The sequence below is a fragment of the Diceros bicornis genome, chromosome 29 (genome assembly GCF_020826845.1).
Source record: "Diceros bicornis minor isolate mBicDic1 chromosome 29, mDicBic1.mat.cur, whole genome shotgun sequence".
NCBI classification, from domain to species: Eukaryota; Metazoa; Chordata; class Mammalia; order Perissodactyla; family Rhinocerotidae; genus Diceros; species Diceros bicornis.
The window spans coordinates 31,909,820-31,933,276 of record NC_080768.1 but is presented as its reverse complement, the minus strand read 5'-3'; the positions used below and the strand labels follow the sequence as shown (position 1 = coordinate 31,933,276).

Below are 23,457 nucleotides of genomic sequence, written 5' to 3'. Positions count from 1 at the left end.
AAGCTTGTGAAATTTAATCAACTTGTACAAAACTATGCAGGAAGCAATTATTGTTTAATACCAGATCCAGAGATGCCTTCCTATAGAAAATGTTACTAAATTATGATTGAGGTTAGTTACATTTTTGCTGACATGTGTCTCCAAAATATTTCCCATAGAAAACTTTTATTCCTATGACAATGAGTCTCAAACTCCTAATCCACCAAATATCTCCTCCTTCTAAATATGAATTTTCTTGGTAATTGTATCTTATGACTATTGGAATTTCATTTGTTTTAGAATTCACATTGTATATTTTGATGACTGGTTTTAATGAAGAATTCTACACCAACATTAGGCAGGTAAGCTTTTAGAAAAATATACTCTTTAATATGTCTATTTTACAGATGGCTCAATGAATTTCAGCCCTCTGGTTTCCAGGCCAAAAGTACTGATCATCTTAATTACAGAATTTGATTGCTCCTAATTTATTTTAAGACAATAATTAGTGTAATGACATTATCCTTCTGAATAAATCAACCTCTATCCCCCACCCTGTCTTTCTGCAGATATAATACTTGCCACAGTTCTAATATGAGAGTGATCAAAGCTTTTGCCAAGGCAACACATCATGTAATCTTGACATTGGAGGAAATTGATTTAAATAAAAACTTCCCACTCACCCCCTGTGGTTCTATAACTCTCTTATGAAGATTAAATCATAGTCACAAAACAAGGCTGTGTGTTTTGTGCTGTACCCCTCAGTGGCTGCTTCCTGTGCATGGTTGAGCAGGTTGTGCACATACTTAATGATCGTACACTCACACTGATGACAATAATTATTTCATTCAAACATTGAGTGCCCATTATATGTCTTTTTCTAAAGAATAGGGATGTGGATTGAACAAGATGATTTAGGAGTCTGTTTTTATAGAACAAGTATTTTAGAGTATGTGTGTGTGGGGGGGGATGTAAGTAACTAACCAAGAAAAAAAATCGCAATGAGATACCACCTCACTCCTGTTAGAATGGTAAATTGTCAGCTTCTCCATTTCTATAACACTTGTGCTTCATGTGTTTTGATGCTTTGTTATTAGGTTCATATATGTTTATAATTGTTCTATCTTTCTGATGGATTGATATAGTTATATGGTGTAATTGAAATACAGTGGGGTGATGTGAGAGTGACCTGAGGGCTCTTTTAGACCCAGTAATAAGGAAGGGCATCTCTGAAGATGTGACATTTAAGCTGAGATCTGAATGATGAGAATTATCCAGCATTTCAGGCAAAGGGAAGAGAAAATCCAAATGTTGCATGAAGAGAACATGTGAGGCTGGAGTTTAGCAAGCAAGAGAAAATGGATCCTAAATAAGTTCAGGGAAGTAAAGAGAGAAGGAGCAGGTTGTGTAGGTACTAAATGATGAGAACAGAGTTCAGATTTCATTTTAAATGTAGTGTGCAAGGACCAGAGTGTTTTGTGCAATCACTTGGAGGGGAATGAGAGCCTGGCTTATTAAAGAAGTGCAAATTCAACATTTGATTTCAGCACAGGTGATGTATTTGGGTGAGCCCTTGGACGTTATACAAGGTTTAAATTTTATTCTGAAGTTACTGGGACGCAAGGAAGAATTACAACCTGATTTCCCTTTTAGAAAGAATTCTCTGGAGAATAGATTTGAATGGAATAATACCGGAGACTGGTTAATCATTGTATTAGTTTTATTAATGCATAACGAATTACCACAAATATAGTAGCTTGAACAAAACTCATTTGTTAACTCACAGATCTGTAGGTGAGAATTCTGAATGGGCTTGGTTGGGTTTGTAGCCTAAGATCTCACAGAGCTGAAAGCAAAGGTTGGCTAGAATGTGCTATTATCTGGAAGTGCTGGGCTACACTGTCCTGAGGATCGTTATCAGAAGCTTAACACTGAAAGAGAGAAATATGTGTCACTAAAGGAGTCTAACTAGTAGCTAAAGAAATAAACAAGAAAGTAACAATAACAAGCCCTGGAAGGGGAACCAATACCCAGGGTTGCTACAGTATCATGTCTAAAACATCAAGTTTCCAACAGCAAAATGACATATGCAAAGAAACAGGAAAGTATGACCCATACACCAGAAAAAAAAAAAAAAAACATGCAACAGAAACTGCCTATGAAAGTCACCAGATGTTAGATTTAAGAGAAAAAGACTTCAAAGTAGCTGTTACAAGTATGTTTAAAGAACTAAAGGAAACCATAATTAAAGCAGTAAAGAAAGATATGATGGGTGGGAGCAAAGTTGTACTGAGCTAAGAAAACAATTCCAGATAGTAACTTGAATCCATCAGAAATGTTAAAAAAGATGGCTAATATATCAAAAGCTATAAACATATACTTGCTCTTTTTTCTTCTCACAGCTGCTTTAAAATATAGAAAATTATGTAAAGTAATAATTATAACAATGTTTTGTTGAGTTTGTAATGTTACTAGATGTAATGTGTGTAACAGCCATACCACAGAGAGGGGAAATGAATAGAGCTATATAGGAGTAATGTCTATATATCTTACTGGAATTAAGGTAGTACAAACCTGAAGCTGATTCTGATTAGCTAAGATATAAATGCCAAACTGTATAGAAATCACTACAAAACTAAATTTAAAAAAGGTGAAAATTCATTAGAGAAATTTAATTCTTCATTAGAAAATATTTTCTTAATGTAAAACAAAGCAATAAGGAGGAAGAGAGGAACAAAATAGACATGAGACACACATAAAGAAAAAAGTGAAATAGCAGGTATAAATCTGACTATATAAGAAAAATAGTAAATGTGAATGGATTAAACAAAATCCAGTCAAATTACAGAGTTTGTCAGACTGGATTTAAAAAAAAAAAACAAAAAAAAAACAAGATCCAACTACAAGATCCAAAAACAAGATCTTGTCTACAAGAGTCACAATTTAGAGTCAAAGATAAAAATAGATTAAATGTAAAAGGATAGAAAAATCTATCATGCAACAGTCACCACAGAAAGATGGAGTGGCTATAATAATACGAAACAAAATAGACTTGAAAAGAAAAAATAGAGATAAAGAGGGACATTTATAAAGACAAAAGGCCAAATCCATCAAAAAGAACAATTATAAACATGTATGCACCTAATAGCAAAGCATCAAAATACATGAAGCAAAGCTTTACAGAAATGAAAGGAGAAATTGATAATTTGTCATTCTAACAGGTGTGAGGAGATATCTCACTGGGGTTTTGATTTGCATTTCCCTGATGATTAGTGTTGTTGAGCACCTTTTCATATACCTGTTGGCCTATGTCTTCCTTGGAAAAATGTCTATTCAGATCCTCTGCCCATTTTTTAATCAGATTATTCTTTTTCTATTGAGTTGTACGAGTACTTTACATATTTCAGATATGAACCCCTTATTAGATATACGATCTGCAAATATTTTCTCCCATTCTTTATATGAGCTAATTGTATGGCATATGAATTATATCTGAATAAAGCTGTTAAAAAAGACAAAAAATATTAAAAAAAGAGAGTTAATAGTGATTCTCATGAATATTAATTTTAATATTTAAGATTTATATAGAAATATGTTTTTTAAAATAACAAGCCTTAAAAATGGCACAACTATAATTTCATCCAACTATTCCTTCTCATACACGTTGCTTTGAACCTGCCCACTATTCCCATGTTCTATTTTACAGGGCCTTAAGATTATTACTTTAAAAAATTGGTGCCCAAAGTGAACATAATAGATACAGATCAGGTCTATCCCTTCCCTTACCCTAGATAGTCTTTTAAAGGTAGAATCTAATATCTTATTAGATCTCTGCTTCACTGTCTAAATCCCCACAAAATATCCTTTCATTGGTTAGTTCTACACTTTGAACTAGACTGGGTACAAAACTCACCTTTAGTAATTTAAATAAATGTGTCTTCTTCCACTTTAAAATTCCATTAGATACCCTTTCCCAATCTTCATGTATACTCTAACTTCCGTGCTTACATATCAGAGATCTCAGTACCTTGAGCTCATTCAGAATACAAGATATTTTCCTAAAAACCTTTTACTTCTCTAAGATTCCAATTCCCTCTTATCAATGTTTGTTCTATTTTATCTATCTATCTATCTATCTATCTATCTATCTATCTATCTATCTATCTATCTATCTATTTATGTACCCATTCATTCACTTGTTTAGTTGAAGCTCATTTTCTCTGAAAGTTCAGGAGGAGTAGATAAATTTCTTTTTACAGCTTCCATCCATTATCATTGTGTAATCATGCCAAGCTGAAGGTTTATCTTTCTTTTATCTTTTCCTTCAGATAATAACTTTGAAAGCCCCCTTTGTGTTGAATTTAGCTAAAAATATGAGCTCATGTGGTGCCTGGTCCATCCTGTACCATTTCATAATAAGCATATAACCTTATTTCCATCATATTATTTTGAAAACCATGTTTCTCCAAAAACTTTCTGTATAATTTCCTTCTATTTTTTTTTTGTTGCCTAAGTGTTGAACATTTTCAAACTAGCTTCTCCCACTGCAGGTCATTTCCAATCATCCCCGGCTGTACAATGAGTAATGACAATACTAGTTAACACTTATTAAGGTATAACTGTGCTACCTTCTTTCCTTTACATTTGATATGGATTATCACATTAAATCATTACACCAACCATGTGAGGTAGGCCTATTATGATTCTTACTTTTTAGACGACGAAACTGAAGCACAGAGGGATTACATAACTTACCCAATCTTACCTGGCTGGAGAGTGATGGAATTAGGATTGAATTCAGGGAATCTGACTTGAGAGCTTCTGCTCTTGCTCATTACTGTACACACTGCTTCTCCTCAACCCCCTGAAACCTGTCTTTTTTTCCAAGGCTATCCCAGGAATTCTGTGATTTTCCTACATTTTCCTTCTATGCACACTGGATCAAGTGCCTTCTTTTCTTGATATCCATTGCACTAGATGACCTTTCACCTCTGCACCATCCACATCACTCCTGCTTACTCTAGGATATACTAAAATAAATATGGATGAGGTTTAGAGTTAGAAAGAATTGGTATGCATGTGTCTTATACAACCTGCAATGTAGGTATCAGTTGAGTTTTTAAAAGTTGAGTTAAATACTGTGGGAAAGATCATTTCTAGAAAAAAGGAGCAGACTATGCAAAGACACTGCTGGTGGTTTGGTAGGAACAGAATCCAGGATGTGTGGGGAGTGGGCAGGAGTGAAGCTAGAGAGTTAGAGAGGAGGAGGATCAAGAGAGAGGACATAAGTTGTGTGAAAGAGTTTCAGAGGTTGTCTTTAATCTATTGGCAAAGGAGTGATCAAATCATGTTTGAATTTTAGAAATATTATTCTGCCTTTAATATTTTCTTTGTTTAAAAAAAAGGAGCAGCATAGCAGTTAAGTTCACATGTTCCACTTCGGTGGCCTGGGGTTCCTCGGTTCCTAGGATCCTGGGTACGGACCTACTCACTGTTCATCAAGCCATGCTGAGGCAGCGTCCCACATAGAAGAACTACAGCTCTACAACTATGATATACAACTATGTACTGGGGCTTTGGGGAGAAAAAAGAAAAAAAAAGAGGAAGATTGGCAACAGATGTTAGTGCAGGGCCAACCTTCCTCAAAAACAAAAACAAAAAACAAAAAAACTATTCCTCTTAAAAAAAAAAGGAAACAAGATATGCAACAAATGTTAATATTTTCCTATTTGTTTGCCAGCAAAAGTAACCATATATAATTAAATATATAAATAAGTTATGATTATTATTAAATATATTTAAAATAGTTCATCATTAAAATAATAATCACCACCATGGTGCAAGTGAGGAGAAAAACTGGGAGTCTAGAGTAAGAAGATTAGAAGAGAGAGAGCCTGGTAATAAGAGCAAAAAAATGAAAGAAACATCTCCTTTTTGGATAGTTCATTGTTAGCGTACAGAAATGCAACTTATTTTTGTATGTTGATTTTTAATCCTGCAACTTGGCTGAATTTGTTCATTTGTTCTTATAGTTTTTTTTTTTTTTTTAATTCCTTAGGATTCTCTAACATAAGATCATGTCATCTGCTACAGAGATAATTTTACTACTTCCTTTCTGATTTGGATGTTTTCTTTTTTTCTTTTACCTAAATTACTCTGGGTAGGACTTCCAGTACTATGTTGAATAGAAGTGGAGAGAGTGGGCATCCTTGTCTTGTTCCTGATCTTAGAGGACAAGCTTTCAGTTTTCTCACTAAGTACATTGTTAGCGATGGACTTTTCATATGTGGCTTTTGTTATATTGAGGTAAGTTCCTTTTATGCCTACTTTGTTGAGAGCTTTTATATGAAAGGGTGTTGAATTATGTCAAATGTTTTTTCTGTATCTATTAAGATGATATTGTGATTTTTATCCTTCATTACTTTAATGTAGTATATCACATTAATTGATTTGTATATATTGAACTATCCTTGCATCCCAGGGATTAATCCCAATTATTTGTGAGATAGTCCTTTTAATGTGATGTTAAATTCGGTTTGCTAGTATTTTTTTGGATCATTTTTTCATCTATGTTCATCAGGAATATTGGCCTATAGTTTTCTTGTAGTGTCTTTTCTGGTTTTGGTATCAGAGTAATGCTGGCTTCAAAAAGTAAGTGGAAATGTTCCCCATTTTCAATTTTTGGAAGAGATTGAGAAGGATTGGCATTCTTTTTTAAATGTTAGGTAGAATTTCCCAGTGAAGTCCTTTGTTCCTGGAATTTCCTCTGTTGTGAGGTTTTTGATTACTGATCCAATCTCCTTTATTCATTATTGGCCTGCTCAAATTTTCTATTTCTTCGTGATCCAGTCTTGGTAGGTTGTTATGTTCCTAGGAATTTACCCATTTACCCATTTCTTCTAGATTCTTCTGCTTTAATTTGTTGGCATATAATTGTTCGTAATAGTCTCTTATGATCATTTTAATTTCTGTGGCATCAGTTGTAATAAGAAAACAATCCATTTACTATAGCATCAAAAAGAATAAAATACTTAGGAATGAATGCTACTTTGGAGGTGAAAGGTTTTTATACCGAAAACTATAAAACATGGATGAGAGAAATTAAAGAAGACACAAATAAGAGGAATCATTTCTCGTGTTCATGGATTGGAAGACTTAATATTGTTAAAATGTTCATAGTACCCGAAGTGATCTTCAGATTCAATGCCATCGTCATCAAAAATATTCATTTTTTACAGAAATAGAAAAAAAAATTCTAAAATTCATATGGAACCGCAGAAGACCCAGAACAGACAAAGTGATCCTGAGAAAGAAGAATGAAGCTGGAGGCATCACACTTCCTGATTTCATTATGTATTACAAAGCTACAGTAATTAAATCAGTATGACACTGGCATAAAGATAGACATATAGACGAATGGAACGTGATAGAGATCCCAGAATTAAACCCACTCGTGTATGGTCAACTGCTCTTCAACAAAGGTACCAAGACTGCATGATAGGGGAAAGAATAGTCTTTTCAACAAATGGTGTTGGGAAAACTGGACAGTCACATGCAAAAGAATAAAACTGGACCCCTATCTTATACCATCCACAAAAATAAATACAAAATGGAATAAAGACTCAAACATAAGTTTTGAAACTGTAAAACTCTTAGAAAGAAGCATAGGGAGGAGAAAAGCTTACTGACATTGATCTTAGCAATTATTTCTTGTTGAAAACACCAAAACACAAGCAACAAAATAAGTGGGATTACATCAAACTAAAAAGCTTCTGCACATCAAAGGAAACCATCAACAAAATGAAAAGGCAACCTACAGAGTGGGAGAAAATATTTAAAAACCATATATCTGATAGGAGTTAATTTAAAAAATATATAAGGAACTCATAAAACTCAATAACAAAAACCAAATAACCTGATAAAAAATGGGCTAAGGACCTAAGTAGACATTTCTCACAAAAAGACATACAAATGGTCAATGAGTATATGAAAAAATTCTGAACATCACTCACCATCAGGGAAATTCAAATCAAAACCACAATAAGATATCACCTCATACTAGTTAGGATGGCTATTATCAAAAAAAAACAAAAAATAACAAGTGTTGGCGAGGATGTGGAGAAATTGGAACACTTGTGCTCTCTTTGGTGAAAATGTAAAATGGCGCATCCGCTATGGAAAACAGTACGGAGTTTCCCCCAAAAAGTGAAAATAGAACTACCATATGAGCCAGCAATCCCACTTTTTGATATTTACCCAAAAGAATTAAAAATTAGAATCTTAAAGAGATTCTGTACCACTATGTTCATTGCAGCACTGTTCACAATGGCTAAGTTATAAAAATAACCCAAATGTCCATCAATAGATGAATGGAATCTAAAAATGTGGCATATATATACAATGACATATTATTCACCCTTAAAAAAAAGAAAAAGATCATGCCATGTGTGACAACATAGGTGAACCTAGGGGACATTATCCTAACTGAAATAAGCTAGTCACAGAGGGAAAAATACTGCCGGATTCACTTATATGAAGTACCTAAAATAGTCAAACTCGTAGAAGCAGAGAATAGAATGTGGTTATCAGTGGCTGAGGGTAGGGGAAAAATGCGGAGTTGTTGTTCAATTGGTATATAGTTTCAGTTATGCAAGATGAATTAGTTCTAGAGATCTGCTGCACTGCATAGCACCTATTCTCAACAATACTGTATTATGTACTTATAAATATTTGTTAAGAGGGTATATCTCATGTTAAGTGTCTTACTACAAACAAAAAAACAAAGAGTCACAGGAAACTTTTGGAGGTGATGGATATGTCCATTATCTTGATTGTGGTGATGGCATATGTTTAAGCTTATCAAATTGTATACATTAAATATGTAGAGTTTATTGTATATCAATTATACTTCAATAAGGCTGTTTAAAAAATAAAGGAAGAGGCTCAGGCCCGGTGGCATAGTGGTTGGGTTCACACACTCTGCTTCAGCAGCCCAGGTTCGGATCCTGGGCGCGACTTGCACACTGCTCATCAACCCACACTGTAGGCGGTGTCCCACATACAAAATAGAGGAAGATGTGTACAGATTAGCTCAGGGCTAATCTTCCTCAGCAAAAAGAGGATTGGCAATGGATGTTAGCTCAGAGCCAGTCTTCCTCACTAAATAAATAAATAAATAAATAAATAAATAAATAAATAAATAAATAAAGGAGGAAAGAGAAGAAAGAAAAAGAGAGAGAGAAAGGAAGGAAGGAAGGAAGGAAAGAAGGAAGGCAGAAAAAGTAAAAGAAGAAATAATGGGAGACAAATTGGATGCGGCCATAAGCAAGAGGGAGGAATCAAGGATGATTCCAAGGTTTCTAATGGGGAGACTGGGTAGATAATGCGTCACTCACAAGACTAGGAATACATAGATATATAGAGAGGGTCAGACTTAAAGGAAAGCAATGGTTTCAAATTTATTCATATTGAGACTGAGTTGCCAAATGGAGATGTCAAATATTCAGACCCAGGATACTGGGCTAAAGGAAAAGGTTGGCATTTGTCTCATCTAGTATCTAAATTTTAGATAGTAGCTGAGGATATGAGAGTGGGTGATATGGCCAAGGAAGACAGTGTAGAATAAGAAGAGGAAAGTGGGCACAAAATACACAGCGGTAGAAAACTTGACATTTAAGAGGTGAGGAGAAGATATCTGCTCCTTTTGGAGTATTTGATAAGAAGATAATTTTTTTAATTTGTTTGACAATGACTGCACTGTTCACCTCATGGTGAGATTGGAGACCTTATGTTCCCACCCTAAACCATCTAGCCTCTTCCTGGTGAGGCAAAATCTGTTCTCTTACTTATATTTCAGTTACATGCTGTCTACTTTCCCACCTACAGGCTGACACAAGTGGTGGTTGGAAGTGTCGCTGAACTACTTCATTGTCTGCTCTGTACTACTCATTCCTGACCTTTGAGGTGTGATAGTCCTCCTACATCTAACTAGAGTAAATTCTGATTTCAGGGTTTCTCTTTTATCCACCTTTCTTTCATATTTGTCCATCTTCCATAGTACAAAACCCTGCCCCCATTTTAGCTATGCACAACTCTGAATACACTTTTAGTAAATCGCAGAGGATTCATCTATTTGATTCTATTTTTCTTTTTTTAAAAAATTTTTTGTTTATTGCAGTAACATTGGTTTATAACATTGTAAAAATTTCAGGTGTACATCATTATACTTCTATATCTGCATAGATTACATCATGTTCACCACCAAAATACTAATTACAACCCATCACCACACACATGTACCGAATTATCCCTTTCACCCTCCTCCCTCCCCCGTTCCCACCACCAATCCAATTGGATTGGTAACCACCAATCCAAACTCTGTCCCTATGTGTTTGTTTATTGTTGTTATTATCTACTACTTAATGAAGGAAATCATACGGTATTTGACCTTCTCCCTCTGACTTATTTCACTTTGCATTGTACCCTCAATGTCCATCAATATTGTCACAAATGGCTGGATTTCATCATTTCTTATGGCTGAGTAGTATTCCATTGTGTATATATACCACATCTTCTTTATCCGTTCGTCCCTTGATGGGCACTTAGGTTGCTTCCAAGTCTTGGCTATTGTGAATAATGCTGCAATGAACACAGGAGTGCATATATCTTTATGCATTGGTGTTTTCAAGTTCTTTGGATAAATACCCAGCAGTGGAATAGCTGGATCGTATGGGAGTTCTATCCTTGAGTTTTTGAGAAATCTCCATACTGTTTTCCATAGTGGCTGCACCAGTTTGCACTCCCACCAGCAGTGTAGGAGAGTTCCCTTCTCTCCACATCCTCTCCAATACTTGTTGTTTCCAGTCTTGTTAATTATAGCAATTCTGACGGGCGGGAGGTGATATCTCATTGTAGTTTTGATTTGCATTTCCCTGATAGTTAGTGATTTTGAACATCTTTTCATGTGTCTGTTGGCCATCTGTATATCTTCTTTGGAGAAAGGTCTGTTCAGGTCTTTTGCCCATTTTTTAATTGGGTTGGTAGTTGTTTTTGTTGTTGAGATGCATGAGTTCTTTATATATTTTGGAGATTAAGCCCTTATCAGATGTATGATTTGCAAATATCTTCTCCCAATTGTTAGGTTGCCTTTTCGTTTTGTTGGTGGTTTCCTTTGCTGTGCAGCTTTTTAGTTTGATGTAGTCCCATTTGTTTAGTTTTTCTATTGTTTCTCTTGCCCAGTCAGACATGGTGTTTGAAAAGATGTTGCTAAGACCGATGTCGAAGAGCGTACTGCCTATGTTTTCTTCTAGAAGTTTCATAGTTTCAGGTCTTACATTCAAGTCTTTAATCCATTTGGAGTTAATTTTTGTGTATGGTGTAAGGTAAGGGTCTACTTTCATTTTTTTGCATGTGGCTATCCAGTTTTCCCAACACGATTTGTTGAAGAGACTTTCTTTTCCTCATTGTATGTTCTTGGCTCCTTTGTCAAATATTAGCTGTCCATAGATGTGTGGGTTTATGTCTGGGCTTTCGATTCTATTCCATTGATCTGTGTGTCTGTTTTTGTGCCAGTATCATGCTGTTTTGGTTACTATAGCTTTATAGTATATTTTGAAATCAGGGAGTGTGATACCTCCAGCTTTGTTCTTTTTTTTCAGGATTCCTTTAGCTATTCGCGGTCTTTTGTTGTTCCATATAAATTTTAGGATTTTTTGTTCTATTTCTGTGAAAAGTGTTGTTGGAACTTTGATAGGGATTGCATTGAATCTATAGATGGCTATAGGAAGTATGGACATCTTAACTATGTTAATTCTTCCAATCCAAGAGCATGGAATATCTTTCCATTTCTTTGGTTCTTCTTCAATTTCTTTCAGCAATGTTTTATAGTTTTCGGTGTACAGATCTTTCACCTCTTTGGTTAAGTTTGTTCCTCGGTATTTTATTCTTTTTGTTGCAATTGTAAATGGGATGGTATTCTTAATTTCTCTTTCTGCTACTTCGTTGTTAGTGTACAGAAATGCAACTGATTTTTGTATGTTGATTTTGTATCCTGCAACTTTACCATATTCGTTTATTACTTCTAAAAATCTTCTGGTAGATTCTTTAGGGTTTTCTATCTATAAAATCATGTCATCTGCAAATAGTGACAGTTTCACTTCTTCCTTTCCAATTTGGATCCCTTTTATTTCTGTCTCTTGCCTGAATGCTCTGGCTAGGACTTCCAGTACTATGTTAAATAGGAGTGGTGACAGTGGGCATCCTTGTCTGGTTCCTGCTCTTAGAGGGATAGCTTTCAGTTTTTCACCATTGAGGACGATATTAGCTGTGGGTTTCTCATATATGGTCTTTATTATGTTGAGGTACTTTCCTTCTATTCCCATTTAATTCAGAGTTTTTATCATAAATGGATGCTGTATCTTGTCAAATGCTTTCTCTGCATCTATTGAGATGATCATGTGATTTTTATTCTTCATTTTATTAATGTGGTGTATCACGTCGATTGATTTGTGAATGCTGAACCATCACTGCATACCTGGAATAAATCCCACTTGATCATGGTGTATAATCTTTTTAACGTATTGTTGTATGTGATTTGCTAGTATTTTGTGGAGGATTTTTGCATCGATGTTCATCAGTGATATTGGCCTGTAATTTTCTTTTTTTTGTGTGTTGTCCTTGTCTGGTTTTGGTATCAGGGTAATGTCGGCTTCATAGAAAGAGTTAGGGAGCCTCCCCCCCCCCGCCTTCAATTTTTTGGAAGAGTTTGAGAAGGATAGGTATTAAGTCTTCTTTGAATGTTTGGTAGAATTCACCAGGGAAGCTGTCTGGTCCTGGACTTTTATTTTTGGGGAGGTTTGTGATTACTGTTTTGATCTCCTTAGTGGTGATTGGGTTATTCAAATTCTCTACTTCTTCTTGATCCAGTTTTGGAAGGTTGTATGATTCTAAGAATTTATCCATTTCTTCCGGATTGTCGAATTGGTTGGCATATAGCTTTTCATAGTGTTCTTTTATAATCTTTTGTATTTCTGAGGTGTCTCTTGTAACCTCTCCTCTTTCATTTCTGATTTTACTTATTTGTGCCTTCTCTCTTTTTTTCTTGGTTAGTCTAGCTAAAGGTTTGTCAATTTTGTTGATCTTTTCAAAGAACCAGCTCTTGGTTTTATTAATTTTTTCTATTTTTTTTTAGTCTCTATTTCATTTATTTCTGCTCTGATTTTTATTATTTCCCTTCTTCTACTGATTTTGGGCTTTGTTTGTTTTTCTTTTTCCAGTTCCTTCAGGTGCATTGTTAGATTGTTTATTTGAGATTTTTCTTGTTTGTTGAGATAGGCCTGTATCGCTATAAACTTCCCTATTAGAACTGCTTTTGCTGTATCCCATAAATTCTGGCATGTTGTATTTTCATTTTCATTTGTCTCCAGGTATTTTTGATTTCTTCTTTGATTTCTTCATTAACCCAGTCGTAGTTCAGTAGCATTTTGTTTGATCTCCATGTATTTGTGGCTTTTCTGATTTTCTTCCTATACTTGATTTCTAGTTTCGTATCGTTGTGGTCAGAAAAGATGCTTGGTATTATTTCAAAATTCTTAAATTTATGGAGACTTGTTTTGTGGCCTTATATGTGATCAGTCCTGGAGAATGTTCCATGTGCATTTGAAAAAAACGTGTATTCTTTGGTTTTTGGACGGAATGCTCTGTATATATCTACTAGGTCCATCTATTCTAGTGTGTCGTTTAAGGCCAATGTTTCCTTATTGATCTTCTGTTTGGATGATCTATCCGTTGGTGTAAGTGGAGTGTTCAAGTCCCCTACTATTATTGTGTTGCTGTCTATTTCTGTTTTTATGTCTGTTAATAATTGCTTTATATATTTAGGTGCACCTACATTGGGTGCGTAGATATTTACAAGTGTTATATCCTCTTGTTGGATTGTTCCCTTGATCATTATGTAATGCCCTTCTTTGTCTCTTTTTACAGTTTTTGTTTTAAAGTCTATTTTGTCTGATATGAGTACTGCTACCCCAGCTTTCTTTTCATTGCAATTTGCGTGGAGTATCTTTTTCCATCCCTTCACTTTCAGTTTGTGAGTGTCTTTAGGTCTGAAGTGTGTCTCTTGTATGCAGCATATATATGGGTCTTGTTTTTTTATCCAGTCTGCCACCCTATGCCTTTTAATTGGAGCATTTAGTCCATTGACGTTTAAAGTAGCTATTGATAAGTATGTACTTACTGCCATTTTTTAACTTTTTTTTTCTCAGTGTTTTAGTAGTCCTTTTCTGTTTCTTTCTTCTTCTATACAGAATTGATGGTCACTTTAGTTTGACCTCTGTCTGAAAGCTCTACTCTTTAACTCCCCTCCTCCCTCCTTTTGTTTTTGATATCATATCGAACCTCTTTTTTGTGCATTTGTATCCATTACGTTCTTATCATGGAAATAGATAATTTTTCCTATTTGTGGTCTTCTCTTTTCCCCTTAAATCAGTCCCTTTAACATTTCTTGTAGCACTGGTTTCTTGGAGACAAACTCCTTTAATTTTTGCTTGTCTGGGAAATTTTTGACTTCTCCTTCCATTTTGAATGATAACCTTGCTGGGTAGAGTATTCTTGGCTGTAAGTATTTTCTTTTTAGCACTTTAAATATATCATGCCATTCTCTTCTAGCCTGTAAGGTTTCTGCTGAAAAGTCAGCTGACAGCCTTATGGGGTTTCCTTTGTATGTAACTTGACTTTCTCTTGCGGCTTTTAGGATTCTCTCTTTATCTTTAATTCTGGACATTTTGATTATGATGTATCTTGGTGTGGGCCTCCTTGGGTTTATCTTGTTTGGGGCTCTCTCTGTTTCCTGTACCTGGATGTCTGTTTCCTTCCTTAAGTTAAGGAAGTTTTCATCTATTATTTCTTGAAATAGATTCTCTGCCCCCTTGTCTCACTCTACTCCTTCCGGGACACCTATAACACGGATGTTAGTGCGCTTGATGTTGTCCCAGAGGTCCCTTAGACTGTCCTCACTCTTTTTAATTCTTTTCTCTTTTACCTGTTCACCTTGGGTAATTTCTTCTAGTCTTTCGTCCAGCTCACAGATCCATTCTTCTGTATCCTCTACTCTGCTTTTGAGTCCCTCTAGTGAATTTTTCATTTCCAGTATTGTATTCTTCATTTCTGATTGGTTCTTTTTTATATCTTCCATTTCTTTGTTGACATTCTCACTGAGTTCATCTATTCTTCTCCCCAGATCAGTGAGCATCCTTAACACTCTTAGTTTGAACTCTCTGTTGGGTAAGTTGCTCATTTCTGTTTCACTTAGTTCCGTTGCTGGGGTTTTGTCCTGTTCCCTTACTTGGAATGTATTCTTTTGCCTCCTCATTTTGCCTCTTTCCCTGTGCTTGTGTCTAACTATTAGGTAGGTCAGCTACGTCTCCTGTTCTTGGATAGGTGACCTTATTAAGTGATGCCTTAGGAGCCCTGCAGTGTGCTTCCCTCAGTTCTCAATGTTCCAGGGGTGACCCCTATGTGGGCTACATGTGTCCTTCTGTTGTGGCCTGTTTGCTCTCCCTATAGGCACCCAGGGAGGCCGAGTTATGCTCCTGGCCGGCTGTTGTAATGCTCAGCTGCTTGTAGTTGTTGTGGGCCCTTCAGTCTCTTTATCAGGTGTGGGGAGCTCCAGCAGAGTTGGCTACAAGTTCTAATACCACATTTGTGTTGCAGTATTTCTTTTAAGTGAGTAGGCCTCCAGTGGCGCAGGTTGTTAGGCTCAGGGCCTTACAATTTTTGTAAGCCTCTAGCCTATTAAGTCTCTTGTCAGCTCTCTGAGGATTGCAGCTGGGTGGGGCTGGACTCTGGCACGGGAGCACCCAATTGTTTCAGGCTTTGGAAGGTGGGGCAAACCCCTTATGTGGGTCTTTGAGAAGCACAAGTCTTCCGCAGCTGACAAGCCCTGCCGCCCACATGTCCACACACACAGTCAACACAGTCCTGCCCCGTGTGCGTGCCCTGACCACCCAAAGCGGACCCTGTCTCTCCACGGCGGGAGCCCCACACACTCCGCCACCGCGCCACACTCTCCACCTGCTTCTTGTGCACGTCCTGCCCCACTGAAGTCAGCTCAGTTACCAGGCTGCAGAGAATCCAGTCACCAATCTATGTAGGCCCACAAGTTGCCTGAGGGCTTGTTGTTGGGTGGGGCCAGTCTCTAGGGTGGGCTGCCTGCCCTGGCTGAGCTGGATTAAATTGGTGCACTAGTGGGTGGGGCAGACCCTGGGCTAGCAGGCCTCAGGGAGAACTCCAATGGCGTCTGTGTCAGCACGCTTGCACCAGGCCACAACAATGGCTACCGCCAATGTCCCAGTCCCTGGAGAGGTCTCACCCCTCACCGAGATGCACTCAGGGCCTATCAGGTGAGTCTGTTTTCACCACAGCACTGTGCACCTTTCTTTCTGGTGATTTTAGGATGCTTTCCGAAACGCGTGAGTTTGCGCGTGGGCCCTTTAAGAGCCAGTTTTAGTTTCTTTGTGAACCGGGTTTTCTGGGGGTGCTCCCCAATGTTTTAGTAGCAGGCAAAGTCAGATATTATGCCGCTGGTGTCGATTGTGCTGGGTCCACAAAATGCCCACAGCGGGGGCGCTCCCCGGCTCAGGGCCCCGCGCCTCCAGGGAGGCTGTGTACCTGTGAGCTGCTCCCGGCGGCCGTGAAGCTGGTGGCTTGTGAAGGCGGCGTTTTTCCTCTCCGGAAGGGAGTCTCTGCCTCTTCCACCTCAGTTAGGATTGTCCGTTGTTGCAGGAGTTCCTCTCATCCAGTTTTCAGTTCTGTCGCAGGGGTAATTTTTCCACGAGTAGTTGTAAATTGGCTGTGTCCATGGGAAGAGGTGAGTTCCGAGTCTGCTTACGCCGCCATCTTGACTTCTCCCTTTCTCCACTCTTTCATTACTCAGAAAACAATAGTAAGGCCCAGAGATGTCACATGTCTTGGCCACAGTCAGTGCATGATCTCTGATTCTATTTTTCTTAAGGTTAGAACTTCTTGATTGCCATATGAATATTGGTATGTAACAATCTATTTTGTCTACAGGTTAACAGTCCTGTATCAAAACTGAAACAACAGTATCAAAAGTGAAACTAAAAATGAATGCTCTTAATCTTATTTTTAGTCCTTCAGGTTATTTCATATATAAACTAAGTAGAGAACTTGGAGTACCCTTGAGATCCTCAACTGGTGACCTTACTACTGAGGATAAAACTTCCTGGATGACTGCAGCCACATTGATCTCTCTGTGGCTTAACTCACTTTGCATTTGTCTGCACTGCACACCTGCCAGGTTATTATAGGTTGTTCCATACTTTAATTGTTCTATAATGCTATTGTCCGCTGCTTCTTTCTGTGGTAACTCATTAACTGTTTTATGTGAGTATACCTTCTTTCACAACAGTTAGCATAAAGTCTTCTTTTGAGGAAGAAGCATGTTTTGTACTTCTTTTAAATTCTGCAGATTTGGGCATAAAGCTGATACAGGGAAGGTACTCAGTAGGGCCTTTTGATTTATCAATTGATGCATCAATTCTTTACTACCATTATTACAAGCCCATGGTAGGTCAAGTAGAAATACTGATGATGCCTTTGCCTGCTTCATATGGTGTTGCGAGGATCAAATCAGGTATTAGAAGGGAAATTACTCCAATGATACACTACTATTATGGAGATGTATTAGATTATTAAGAAGAATTCAGTTGAAATTGGTTTTTATTTTATAGGATATGTTTTCTTGCTTCCTGCTTTGAAAATTCATCAAAACAAAGAAAAACAAATTTTGAATATACACTGAATGGTTTTGATATAGTTAGATGACTCTGGAGTTTTGTTCCAGATCTGGGCTGACTCCAGTCCTGAAGACAATCCTGCAGGCTAGTTAAGAAATTGTTATGCTACTTACAAGATAGAGACAAGAAGGGTTTTTTTGCATGATATATTATAATATAGAAGAGAACTAGTTTTGATTTTGTATCGAGGGTTTAAACTCTTCTTCTTTGTCATCATTAATAAAGATAAATACTCCTCTAAGATCAAAGCAACGACTTTGAGCCATGGGTCCCAAATCTTGTGCCAAGGTGCCACATAGACACCACAGGGCCACTATGGGATATTTTAAATTTTCAAGATAAACATGATAATAACTGGCATTTACTGGATACTGTGTTAATTGCTAGCTAGAGGTAGTTCACAGTTTCAACAGTAAATCATGCTACCTTCCTTTCAATGGCATATATCATATATCTTTCATGTTGGCAGTTGTGACAATTAGCAACCGTGGTGTGAAAATTGACTTGGAACAGGAAATGAGGATGGCAATATGGAATCTGATTTCAAGGTATGAGAAGTTGTGCAGTGCCCAACAGGTGCACACATCCCATGAGTCAGTATTGGAGTTAAGAATGAAATAAACATTTCTTTTTATCATTCATTTTATGTATATTATTTTTTCAGACAGCTAATAAGTTGTTAAGACTTGCTGAGTTGTTTGGACCTATTTTCTTAATAAAGTGAACTGTTAGACGTTTCTTTTTGCCCAAGAGTGACATGAAAAATTACTGAGACATTAAGGGCACTGAGAATCAAGAAAGATTGGGAGCCCCTGGCCTCACGCAATAAAATATGTCTGACTTGTCCCTACAGTTAAGTGCTCCACAGCTGCTTCATTTTTTATGTTAATTCCTTTACTCTCCTATGAAGCTTTAGAGAGATTTTTTTTTTATACAATCTATCCAACTATAATAAAATCTTTTCACTGTTCCTCATAGAGCACCCGTGAAGGGGGTTCTGATGTATTAGCGTCGCATTTAAGAAAGTCACATCATCAGTGTTGCTTTGATCTCCCCGTCTGTAAAATATGAGTGTAGATTTTTGATAACCTCAGTCCCTTTCTAATCTAGCATTCGGTGATGCTATAAACTTGAAAGATTCTTGAAATACGACAGAGTCATCCAGGTGGCAGAGTGAGAACCCCCACCCATGGTTAATGTGGGAGAGAATAAGACTTCTGTCTAGAACCAACGGCCTACAGTTTTGATATGTGTGTGACGATTGTACTGATGCAGATATGTCCAAAATAAAAGATACCAATGGGAGGCCCTGGATAGGTAGGTGTTGACATCTAGGTACTCGAGACCAGGATACTTGGACGTTGTGAAGTAGGCTATTCTTTTTCTACTTTATAATTTTGCTTGGATCTTGGAATTGGAGGAAGGGTAGAGTGGAAGAAAATCTCCACATTGTTGAGAGCCATATACTTAGAACTCAATCCTGTTCATCCAAGTGTCCTGAAAGTCATGTTATATTGAAGTGGAGCAGAATATACCACCACAAAATATGCCTCTTTGGCATAAAGATTAATTTAGGCTGGTTATTTTTAAGTAACTGTAGGCATAGGAAAAGCTCTGAAAACTGAGTAGAAGTTACCTTTTTGTAAGAGACATTTACATTTATAAGGGAAATCTCCATTTGTAAGGGTGTCTCCCTCTCTGTAATAGGAAGAGAAGAATAACTCTAAATCTCTAGAAACTCTTATCAGGGCAGAAGGCAATGACTTAAATCGATATAACAACCTTACCCTTGTTTACTGTGCTTTTCTTGGTAACCTCCCATAACTGACTCCCCCTACCCCAAACATCTTTTGTCTTTAGCTGGAGATGGTATTTAAGGTGGTGGCTTGAGCCATTTCAGAGAGTTACTCAGTTTTCCTGGGTATCTGTCGTGTATACAGGAGGTATGCATGTTATTAAACTTCTGTTTATTTTTCTCCCGTGAATCTGTCTTTTATTATAGGGAGGGTCTCAACCGAGAACCTAGAAGAGTAGAGGGAAAATTATTTTTCCTCTCTCACAATATTTATGAAGAAAAAGTTCAAAACCATTTTCTTTTGATACTTAAATGCAGAATCCCAGGATACTTCCTTCAGAAAGGTAGATAGCAGCTAAATTGTGCATGCAGATAGAGTTGTCTCTCGAGATATTGATGGAAATATTAGGGTCCTCAACTTGACTGTTCTAATATTGCAATACCTGCCTTTATGCATGAATAAACTCTTAATTACAATTTTGAAAATACCTTTATCATCCTGTCAATACTATTTAAAGCAGTACTGAATGCTTTCTCAATAGATATTTTTTAAAAACCTCTGCCTATGTGCAGCATGCATTTCCTTACACACCTTTGCCTGTCACATGCCTTAGCTCTTTTGTGCTTTGAATAATTCTCTCCTGCCTTCTGTGTATTGTATTAATATCTGTCACTTACTCAGCTCTTTTATCCTTTTTATCTCCATCTTCTTGGTTCCTCTGTGGGCTGAACTTTAAATTATTTTCCCTCTTTTATTTTCCTTGCTCTGCGGTTTCTCTCTGATGTTTTCCTTTCGCCGTACTGTAATGTATTTGCTGTTCTTTCCAGAACACTTCTTGTTGCCATGTTCATTTATTTTCCAATAATCTTTATTAGATCTTTTACTTTGTAGTTTTTTTCAATCCTTTTTAATCCCTTTTTATGCAAATCCTTTCTATTTAACTCTCTTAGTTTGCCTCATCTCTGATCTTCCTTAGACAATTTTATTACAGTTTCCTCTCATCATCTTTCCTTTTTTTTCTTAATGTCTCTGGAATATGATCTTCCTACTTTTTTTTACTGTGTCCATGATTCTAGCCCTCTGTCTCATCCCGCATTCTTGGCCTCACAGTTTTAAATAATTTATTCTCTCTACTAATCTCTTTGCCTCTCCTACCTTCCTTCTGTTGGAATTGGTACCTCCAAAAGAATTGGTTACCCAGAATGGCTCTCTTAGTTATTTAAAGGAGGATCAAATTGATATCCCTCAGCACCTAAAGCAACAAGCAAGGCCTGAGAGATCACAAATTGAGAGGCAGAGCTGGAAGCCAGCTATCGGGGTTGAAAGAAAAAGTTCAAGTCAGGTTAAGTTGCATGATTTCGTAGGTCACTTGCACCATATACATTCAATGGTTTTCCATATAGGCCCAAGAAAATACAGTTGTCTGGTGGGTTCCTGGCATCTTTTACTTTCTCTCTCTCCATTAGGAACCAAAGTCCAAGTTTCTGACTCAGACATGAGGCCTATACTTAAACTGAAGGCAATCTTTTCTCTGACATCTGTATGAGTTAACTTGGGATGGGGGGAGAAAAAGATATAAGAATGGACAACTTGTTACATTCTGAATTTTTTATGTGTGTTTTTAAAGCTTGGATGCTGCTTCTATGTTGTGTAAAATAAATATAAAGTCAATTCATCCCCTCCTGTAATAGAATGGTCCCTGAATGATGCATCATTGTTTAATAGTAGTTGATTAGCGAGTACTCTCCAACTAAGACATTTACCATTTTCCTCACCACTTCTAGGTGTAAAGTATCAATGTAGTATACTGTTCCTTAGGATGAGATACCCAGAAAAGAGTACTGCCCCTGGGTCCTTGGGGCCAGGAAGCTGATCCAGCAGCTGTTGGATATGAGTGTTGAGTAGGAAGGATAGGAAATCTTTGTTGTTGGTTATAAGGTAGCTGCTGCTAAGCCTCCCCTGGGATCACATAACACTTTAGGCAGAACATCCTATTATGAGCCTGACAATCTGAGTTTCTGCCTGAGTTACGTACCTTAGGCTGTTGGGCGACACCTATCATTTCCCTCTCTCATTCTAAGTTTTCTCATCTACAAGAGGAATTGGTTGCACTCAGTGAAATCTTAAATTGCTTTCAGCTCCTTCTCCCCTGTCATAATGCTTCAAATTCCACCATAAAACATTGAGTTCTTTTGGTTTTTAAGGCTTTTAGGTTTTCAAGGATTGCCATTAAAATGAGTACCTTAAGGGAGGAATAACACTTTAGAGTATTTTTAGCCTGTATATTTGAAGTGGTTTGACTGATATCCTAAGGGGCAGGTCATTTGGGAATAAGCCATGGGTTGATCAATCAGAAGAGAGGGGTCTACTAGGATCAAGGAGAGGCAGGAATGGGGTGACAGAGGAGCCAACAAAATGCAAAAAGAATATCTAAGTGCTAGTTTATTTTACATATATTTTCTCAACTCTTGCATAGAACCTGGGATGTAGTCATTACCATATCCATTTTTCCTATGAAAAAACTGAAGTTCAAAGATGTGAAATGATTTGCCTACAGTCACCTGGGGAAGAAGAGTGAGCATGGGAACCAACGTTGTAGGATACAGAGTCTGTGCCCATGTTCTTCCCATGGCAGTGTGCTGATTTTTGCTTATTTTATTTTTTACAATGTGAGCTAGAGTGAATTCTGAAGAAATAAAGTACTTCACATGGATTATCACATTCAGTCCTCACTAGTGATATTATTATTTTCCCCAATTTTCAGATGAAGATGCTGAAGATTAAATATTTAGTAGTTTGACTAATGATATATAGCTGGTATATATTGGGGAAAAATAAAATATCCATATACATGAAAAGTATGTTTAGCTGGTATATATTGGGGAAAAATAAAATATCCATATACATGAAAAGTATGTTTTGGAACTTATAACAAGGCCTTAGCTCAGTACCACACTGAACCATAACTGCCAAAAACTATTTTCATCTCTACTGATTTTCTATCACATTACTCATTTTTAATAATCTAAAATTTAATAAATTGTGTTAATTGCTCTTCTTGTGCAGAGTAGTACAAAATAATTTATCTCTTTCCTCATCCTTATTTTTCACCAGCAAATGAATTCTCTGTGAGCCTCTTTCAATTCAAACTGCCCCTGTCTTTGATCTGAAAGTCAGGGTAGGCATTCAGATCTGTTCATTTCGAATTTTATCCATTGAAAATTTAAAGAGGCACTTTTTCAAGTGTCACGTATCAAGTTTAAATTCCTCAAATACTGGTTTATGAATAACTAATCTATCTCTGGAGCCAAATTTTATAAAATTTGTTTATTTTCAATATCACTAGATGGTATTAGACAAATTACGTCACCTCTCTGAGACCAATTTTCCATAACTATAAAACAAATGAGTTGTAATAGATAGTCTTTAAGGTGCCCTTCAAATCCAAAATGGCATGCTTCTTACCAAGCCAAAATCTCCGTTAATTTTCTTATTTGAAAGATATTAATTGAGAGTCTATTGTATGCCAAATGCTGTGTAAGGCATTGTAAATAGAATCATTAATTCGTTTTTGTGTTAGGGACCTGAGAATCTGCTGTAGAGCCTATTGTAGTAGAATAACGACATCTATTTATGTTTGTATGTTGTTTCACATATTTTTAATATACCTTTTCTATGTCCCTTCCCTTGCTTCCTACACTGTTCATCCCATAACAGCACACATTCCTGCTCTTCTTCCTTCCCATCATTCTAAATCTGTCCAGCTTTCAGGCTTTTCCAGCTACCCCATTTCATATGTGAAACAAGTTAGAGGTAGACTTCAACACAAATTGAGTAAGTGCCTAACTTCTTGATATGGTTTGAGGGGC

At 36.9% G+C, this 23,457-nt stretch overlaps 2 long non-coding RNA genes across 3 annotated transcripts in view; one reads left to right on the top strand and one right to left on the bottom strand.

Annotated features, from left to right (window-relative positions):
- The window catches only part of LOC131394021 (uncharacterized), a 141,045-nt gene that overhangs the window by 8,183 nt on the left and 109,405 nt on the right, over positions 1 to 23,457 (bottom strand). The window lies entirely within an intron of this gene.
- LOC131394022 (uncharacterized) lies at positions 306 to 7,394 on the top strand. Its single transcript, XR_009216040.1, has 3 exons — positions 306 to 341; positions 6,144 to 6,285; positions 7,218 to 7,394. It is a non-coding gene; the product is annotated as an uncharacterized LOC131394022 (long non-coding RNA).